At 35.6% G+C, this 8,695-nt stretch overlaps 1 long non-coding RNA gene across 7 annotated transcripts; it reads left to right on the top strand.

The window, feature by feature from the left end:
• Positions 1 to 462: 462 nt before the first annotated feature.
• Positions 463 to 8,695, top strand: LOC147389736 (uncharacterized). 7 transcript variants are annotated; one of them, XR_015170869.1, is made up of 9 exons: positions 463 to 782; positions 1,440 to 1,669; positions 2,888 to 2,975; positions 3,088 to 3,197; positions 3,402 to 3,550; positions 4,746 to 4,943; positions 5,113 to 5,170; positions 5,822 to 5,983; positions 6,087 to 7,375. It is a non-coding gene; the product is annotated as an uncharacterized LOC147389736 (long non-coding RNA). The 7 variants fall into 7 exon arrangements; XR_015170866.1 differs by lacking the exon at positions 1,440 to 1,669 and having other exon boundaries at positions 471 to 782; XR_015170867.1 differs by lacking the exon at positions 1,440 to 1,669 and having other exon boundaries at positions 474 to 782; positions 4,746 to 4,885.

Consider the following 8,695-nt stretch of genomic DNA (forward strand, 5'->3'; position numbering starts at 1 on the left):
AGCACGATGAACAATTCAATCATTGAAGTGAGGATTGTTCATATCTAATGTAATCGATTGCAAGTTCTTTATTCGCAGGACCATCCGGTTGTGGATGGGTGTTAGAGAATCAGTTAATGTATTGTATTATGATATATGTAAATGCACCAAATCATCATTAGAATTAGATCAAGCTGTTAAGGTAGTTAACTGGTTATTATTAACCACTACCAAAAAAAATTGCCAAATAGGAACAGACGTCTAAAACGGTATTAAGCCGTTTTTTTTTAAAAACGGTATTAAACCGTTTTACTTTATAAAACCGTTTTATTCGTAGTTTAAACGCCCCAATCACCGTATTGGAACGAACATCTCTCACAGTCTCATTCTCTCTCTCAGCCGCTCCCTCGATCGAGCTCTCTCTCTCTCTCGATCTCTCTCTCTCTCTCTCACAGTAGCTCCCTCGATCGAGCTCTCTCTCTCTCTCTCTCTCTCTCAGTAGCTCCCTCGATCGAGCTCTCTCTCTCTCTCTCTCAATCTCATCTCTCGATCTCCCAGTCGCTCTCTCAGATCTCATCTCTCTCTCTCAGTCGCTCCCTCGAACGACCTCTCAATATCTTCCCTCTTTAATTCGTTGCCTTCATATATCTCTCTCTCTCTCTCAGTCGGAGAACTCGAAAACCCCCAAAATCTTAAACTTCTCTCTCTCTCTCTCTCTATCAATCGGAGAAGAACTCCCCAAAAATCTGAAACATCTCTTTCGATCTCTCTTTAACAACATTTGGGATTATTCAAATTGAAAGGTATGTAATGCTATTATTTGATCTGAATTTTAATTTAATTTTAAAGTCAGGTATATTTATTTTAATTCAGATTCTTCTTTGATCTGAATTTTATTTTAATTTTTGAAGAATTTCTTTATGTGTGGTTGGTACAATTCTATAGAGGACTTAGTATAGATCATAATCCATGATCCAACATTTTGGAGACAGCTTAGACGAGTGATCTCTGACTTTTGAGGCGTCCAAGCGAGATTTCTACTATGAATCAGCCATCCTAATGACTGGTCCAAAACACTAGTCATCTTGTCCAAGAATTTGAAAGACTCGACCAGTATAGAATGGTTATATATGTAATTGATTTTTCAGAATTTAAATATTTGTGAGCTATATAAAATGAGATTTTGTGATTTTAGCTTCTTATATTAGTCTACATGCTGTCAGAGTCATCTTGGTCTCGATGGTTGCTGAGATGATTCAAAATACTAAGATTAAAGATGATGTCTTGAGATGTGTTTATGTTCTGTGCAGTCATTTGTTTCATTCTAATTCCTTTGTGAGTGATCAAAATTTACAATCAACAGCTTAACACATGGGCACAAACCACTCCATGTATCTGGTCAAGAATATAGTTACTCTTCTTATATATGACAAGGGCCTGATTTCCTGGTTTTTCTGCAGAAATACGTTCATTACCTAATTGGTTGACACTTCTGCACCCGTTGCGAACTATAGGAAACCATATACTTCTCTACTTAGAAAAAGAAGACACCTATTGAACCCCTCGAACAACTCCCCAAAAGAACAAAATACTCAAAATACTAATATAGAAGTTCTTGAAGAATGTTCCTTCCCATCGAATGCTTAAGAATTCCTTTCCTTCCAAAGGTCCCAACAAGCTGCAAAAGATAGTAAGTGTTGTAGAGTCCTTCCGTTTCTGTGGATTAAGGTATGATTGACTTGACTCCCAAAATGATTTGAATATGAAACAAAAATTAATTGAATCATACAGTGACATGTAAGATTGTCAATAGTTAGTATTGTATTTGCCAAGTCAGACAATCATTTAAGGACTGTGTTACCATTTCTACATTGGAATTACATGTTTCTATGACCCTTCAACAATAAAATTCTGTTGGATTTTTTTAGGCCATTTAAGGCTTCATTGGTAATCATTATCATTATTATCCAAATATATTTGAATTTCGTTATTGTGTAGAATAGAATATAATTTTTATCCTAAAAAGTAGCCAACTTTCGATGCCTTTTGTCCGAAGTAGCAATATGGGGATGAGGATTGTTATAGTTATCCTCTTTTTTTTTTCAACAATGATGATAATTTCTCACTAGTGTTTGAATATTAGCTTTAGTTTATATTAAAATTCATTATGCTTGATCTAAGTATGCGACTTATATCACTACAGAAGATGAAGCATCCAAATTAAGGTTTTATGTGGATGAGTCTACTTTTACAAATCTGCAATGAGTGAGTAACTTCTAGTCTTAGTCTTACTGTCGTGGGAGTAACTAACTTCTAGTCTTAGTCTTATTGTTGTGGGAGCAACTCTTAAGAGTTTTCCCTCTTTTCTTTAATTTGGTAGGCGTAGCATAAGTAATTTGTGAGTTAGTGAGTAACTTCTAGTCCTAGTCTTACTGTTGTGGGAGTAGCTAACTTCTAGTCCTAGTCTTTTTGTCTTTGGTCATTAAACCCTTCCATCTATAGATATTCCTTTGCTATGTACTTATATTTTTTATTCTAACATTTGTTTATAGGTTAGATGCCCTGTTAGTATGACTTGTAAATTCAATCATTTACTTCCTCATATTTGTTTGGAGTACCTTGACTTAATTTCAATTTGTTTCAGAATGTGAACAACATTTCAATGCTATAAATGTTGGATTTGTTATAAGCTTGTATTATGATTAGATACACGTGTATCCAAATGATACCTCTTTGGCTCTTTCAGATCTCCCCTACCTCGAACCCGAGTTTCCCATTTCGATTTCTCTCCTATAACACCGACAAATATATAAATCCAAAACCTGATATATGAAAATTGCCCTGGTTTTGATTTTCTATCATAACAAGTATTTTTCAGGCTAATTTCAATCTTGGTTCTCTTGTCTAGGAAGGGGAACTATTTTTGATATTTGGCCGAATTTAAAACAGGGAATGAACGTAAAGAAGTGGCAGATCAGTCACTCAAGGCCTATGAGGTCTCTTATATATATATATATATATATATATATATTATTTACGTTCTTTGTAATTTTTCAAACTTTACAAGTGGAAATGAGAGTGGTTACGGAATTGTTTGTGCTGATGTAGGCTGCCACTAGCACTGCTTCAGCAGATCTCCCACCAACTCACCCAATCAGACTTGGTTTAGCCCTCAACTTCTCTGTTTTTTACTATGAGATATTGAACTCACCCAAAAGGTTTGCAAGCTTCTCTATGTTTTCCTTTGTGTATTTAATTTGGATTTCTATTTTTAAAACTTTTGCTTTTGCCTTCATTTCTATTTTTTAATTCAAATTTAAAATAATAATAATAATAATTGAACTCTATTAAATTTCTTACTTTTAATCAATAATGATTACCCGTTAGATCATCTTATCACTTCAAGGTTTCTTACAATGCAGGGCATGCCACCTTGCCAAACAAGCATTTGATGAGGCTATTGCAGAACTCGATGCCCTCAACGAAGAATCTTATAAGGACAGCACCATCATAATGCAGCTTCTTAGGGACAATCTCACACTTTGGACTTCAGATTTGCCCGATGAGGGAGGTAAAGAAGAACAAGTCTTCTTTGTTCTTCATTTTTTTGGCAACCATCTTACATCGTCTTTTTTGATCAATAAGTTACAATTTTTTTCTCATTTCAAGTCATCTCACATGAGCTTCTTTTTCTTCTTTTGTGACCTTAATTTTGTTTATGAGCTTTTCTTATGCTTTGAAGAATAAAATTGACTTGTACGATGTTTATAATGGTTGGTTTTACTACTTATAGAGTGTGAATATCTCTAAGATCTTTTTCACCACATCTGACTGATTAGAATATCATATACATATACCAGTAATTAAGATGGCAGATTCATTATAATTGTGGAGACTGAAAATAGAATGTTTACTATTGCCTATGAAATTATATCCAATTGTTGCTCCAATGATTCTCTGAATCTGACTCAGGTTCAGATTGAGGTAGAAGACCAAATAGCTTGAAGGTTCCAAAAAGAGTGAGTAGACCAAAAATATTTCGAGTTTTGTTCATGTGCAAAGCACCTGCCTCTATGCCAGTTATTAGGTAAGCTTTGGTAAAAGCTGAAATATATTAGGATTGGGAAATTTATAAACCAGTTATTTTTTAGAGTTGAATTTGATGAAACATAATTTGATTATTTTTCTTTAACGTGATGTCCAAAACTGAAAACCGAAGCAATATTAACTTTGATACTTGGGACTTCGTGGGTAAGTTCATTTCAACTATTCTATGGTGTCTGGAAATGACGTAACTGTAGTGGGGGCTCGATCTCTGAATGCTTAAAAAATAGAAATAAGCATGTTAGGAACTTTAGCATGAAAAATAAAGAAGGCATTGTTGTTAAATTTTTCTCATACATCAAAGAAATATGGTTTCTCCATAATGAAAATAGTGTCACTTGAACTGGCAGGAGTACAATTCAAAGTTGATAATCTTGAAGCATAGGTAAGGAATCACCACAATTGAGAGGGTTGGTTCATGGATGGAGGGTATGCGATGAGAACTTACTACTGGTACATAGACTTGTGTGATTGTTGCTTGTATTTATTAGTGTTGGGAGAATCTTAAAACTCTTTTATGTCCATATTTACTGTTTGAGGGTCATCACCATATTGTGATACTAATAGTGTGACATTATAGAGAGCTTATAATGAATTTGTTTCTTGGCATACATGATATAGTCTCATAATTTAGATGACTAATGAACCAAGTTGGGATACAGTGAGAGGCTAGCCCTGCCAGGGCCAGAGGAAAAGGTATTGTGAGTTCAACCACTCCCATCGCAACAAACGAAAATCCAGGTGTGGGTATCAATCGAATGCCAATTCTTCAGCTAGAAGCAAATAAGCACTTAGAAACAAGGTCCATAATCAATAAGAGTGAACCGTTTATTAAATTACCAGCGAGTCCATAATCACAAGTATGTATGTCCCCTTGTTTCATTGTATTTCCCAAGTTTTCTATGCAGTTCTCATCATCAACCTTTTTTTCTTTCTTTACAAGCTTTATGGGTTATCATTTTAATGTTTGTTCCTCAGACCTTCTCTGCTAAAGTATCTATGTCTCTTTCTGTTTGTTTTGTGCAACAGTCTGGTTATGGTGATGCTGGGGGTCTGTATGCACTTCAACCTCCTGGGGCCAGGGCAGGTGCTTATTTATATATTTTCTTCGTGAGAATTATATATATACATATGTTTATTAGTTTTGCAATCTCTAACTGATGTAAACATTTTATATGCTGGGGGTTTGTATTCATTTGTCTTTCTTCTTGCTTTGTAGGGATATTTTTTGTTGTTATTGCATGGATATAGTTGTCATGGAAGTTGTACCAATGTTTTCAAATAAGTGATTGTGCATAGGTTCCACTGAAATCAAATTTTGTTTTATGGCATCTGTGAGAACTTCCTTGGAAACACTGATTGGCCTTGTCTTTAGCAGAACCAATGCCATCGTTGGATTCCATTGAAAATCATAATAACATTTCCTATGGAGGCTTGCCACCTTTGCCCACTTTGCACAAGCAAGAGACTTCATCAGGTTATGAATGGTTGTCTATTTCCAGCTAAAGTTACTGAAATATGATTCTAAGTTAATGTACATGATTGTGCAGAGCATAATAATCTTCAATTCGATTTTCCAAGTTTTCCGAGCTCAATTTAGCATTGATTTTCAATCTTTATTATTGCATTTTATCAAAGCATGTATGGCAGTTGATGGTAGATCTTGGATGTTGCTTTTTCTATTCAGACTTCAAGTATTCTAATTTAAAATTTTTTCAATCCTTCAATTCAACTTTAGGTCAGAATGGAGATATCCGGTCTCCAAAGAGAGTGTGTGGTGATTATAGAGTGTATTGATAGAACGTAATTCCTTTGCATCGCCGGTGAAGGATCGCCTAGTGGCCTTTAACAGTCCGAAACCAAAGTTACCACCACCTACTCTGCAGTCTGCCTTTTCCAGGTACTTTGATAATTTTGTATGGAAATAAAGCTATCCATTAGCCAATGTTACTATATTCTTTGTTCTGCCATGATAACATCTGCATTTGGGTGAACATTTTCAGCCCAACACGACCAAATCCTGGAGGAGGAGGGGAAACATGCGCCGAGGGGAAACTTTTGAAAGCAGCTTCTCATTGTTTTAGCACTACAAGGAATCTAAGGTTTCATCACGTAGACCGTAGTCCATTTGGCTGATCTCATTTATGAGATCTTTGCCAAAGGTTAATCTTGTAGAGTAATCATAATTCGAAACCATCTAATCAATATAGCTTTCTTCTGGATGATTGGAAATATATGGCGAATAATCAAGAAGAAAACTGTATAGCTTGGATGGTTACACTCGAATGGGTCGAGTTCTGGTGTGGAAGATTTCCTCAGTGGGTCCCATCAATGATGTGACCCACAACTGCTAGTTCCCCATCTATGCAGCTATAGGTACCTCTTTTATTTCCTAGTTAGTTTTTAATTCTGCATCTTGTTGACTTCATAGATTGTCAAGTTGGGTACTGTCAGAATCAATGGCTTGGTTGAAAGGCTAAAACTGTCTCAAGAACTGAGGGAGACTGTTTACTGTCTTATTAAAAGAATCCTTTGTCAGCAAACTGTGCTTTTCTTTAACCGACATATCGACCAGATTTTTATTTTTATTTTTTACATATTCTAAGCATGTTAGACTAAATGGTACCAATGTACGACAAGTGTAGGATGTGCACGCTTTATCCCCACAAAAGGGAACACAAATACTTACTATCTTACGGAGGATAATCTAAAGATCTAGAGAACATTTCCATGTGGAGCAAGTTAGTTTGGAATGACATTGCCTATGAGCAGTTATATTACTCATTCAAAAGTCAAAATTAAGAAGCGTTTTTTAGCAAGTATTAAGTAAAACTAAGAAACATCTTTAATGAAGGGGAAGTGAGATATTTCTCCACTTTGGCTAGGAAAAACTAATAAAGAATTGAAGCACATACAAGTTCTTAGATCCTCAAGGGTTGACTCTGTTGCAATATGAATGCTTATCCGATATTAGTTATTCTTGAGATACAGAAGTTGGAATTATTCACCTATAGAAAAATGTAGTAGTTTTAATAAAGAATGTTCGAGAGGATTTATTCTTTTGGAGACTTTTCAGCTGAATATAATAAAAAAAAACTTTTGTGGGTCAAGATTGTAGTTCACCGAATGAAACTGAAGGTCATAATTTTTTTTTTTTTTTTAAATGGAGTCCCAAATCGTATACACATCCGTTGCTTGATCATGACCTTGTTTTCACAGATTTCTAATTATCCAATTTTCTGAATAATATATGTGTGGTCTATAAAAGATGACTGCATTTTAAGTTTGGTTCCATTGTTGTGTTAGGTTGGTATCTGTAATGACTGTTAAAATATGTGTGCAGATGGATGCTTTAATCTCAAACAGTAGCTCTCGAAGCTTCTACGCAGGTGTTGGAGAGAGAGTACTCATGCATACCAAAGCCCTTCCAAAGACTTGACTGCCATTAATTACCGCTTGAACAGGTATGTTACACACTGGTGGCTTATATTAACTTAGCTTGTTACTATGTTTTTGGGCTCCCTTTTGGGTTCTTTCTAGGCTACAAATTGAACTGGGGAGTTGAGGTAAATCTCACTTTCATTGCCACATTTGCTTTCGGATAATATAACAATTGAAAGTTTTTGGAGCATATCAAGTTCTATACTAATGTGTAGTGCTATGGTTGTAGGGAATCTGGGCTGGCATACTTTGTGGAACTGCTCTACAGACCTTGATCTCTTGATAGTCATTTGGAAAACCAATTGGAACCAGGAGGTAACCAACATTTTAGTCTCTTCTAATGCCTATATAAATCAACCTAACAATTAAAAGCAAACCTCTAGATACATATTTACAAATTGGATGGTTGTAGTAGGTGATCATCTGCTTTAATTTCTTCAAGTTCTGACCTGAAAGATTTAAGTACTCAACCCATTGTATGGTAAGGTCTGAGCCTTTCATTAATTATTACTCTCAGATTGAGCTTAAGGAAAGAAAGGTCATTTCCTTCAACATAGGACCCTAGATTTTGATGAGTATATATTGTAGTGTGTAAGGAAAGAATGCACAGTTTAAGAGTTGTTTATGACTGTTATCACTTTTTCTTGTGACTTCTATCGTAGAGCATATGCATGTAAAGCAATAAGAGCTACGAATATGTTGTTGCTTTGATAACTGCCCTTCCACTATTTCTATTGTTTTATTGTTTCTTGAGATATTTCTAACTTGGTGAATGTGAGCAATGAGCAGTTGGTGGTTCATGCCACGGCTGGGGCTGCTGCTGGGGCTTTGACTACTGCATTGACGATTCCACTCGATGTGGTGAAGACTAATGGCTGATGCTGGGGGAGTATCATAAGGTGAAGCTTAATTAGGTGATATTTATCTGATGCAACTGTTCCTGGACTAATGGCTGCTAGGGAGGCAGCGTGTGCGTCAGTTCACGGCACCAATCGTCTTGGTGCAAATTCTTTGCTTGACATTGTTGTTTTTGGTCGAGCTTGTGCAAATAGGGTTGCAGAGATCCATAGGCCTAGTAAGTTTTATCTATGCTCTAAAATATTGCATCCACATTTTTTTGTCAAATCCCATCCATATTGGCATATATCTTTTTTTTTTTTTTTTTAAGTTT

Source organism: Akebia trifoliata, chromosome 12, assembly GCF_017979445.1.
Source record: "Akebia trifoliata isolate Shusen 1 chromosome 12, ASM1797944v1, whole genome shotgun sequence".
In the NCBI taxonomy this organism is placed as follows: Eukaryota; Viridiplantae; Streptophyta; class Magnoliopsida; order Ranunculales; family Lardizabalaceae; genus Akebia; species Akebia trifoliata.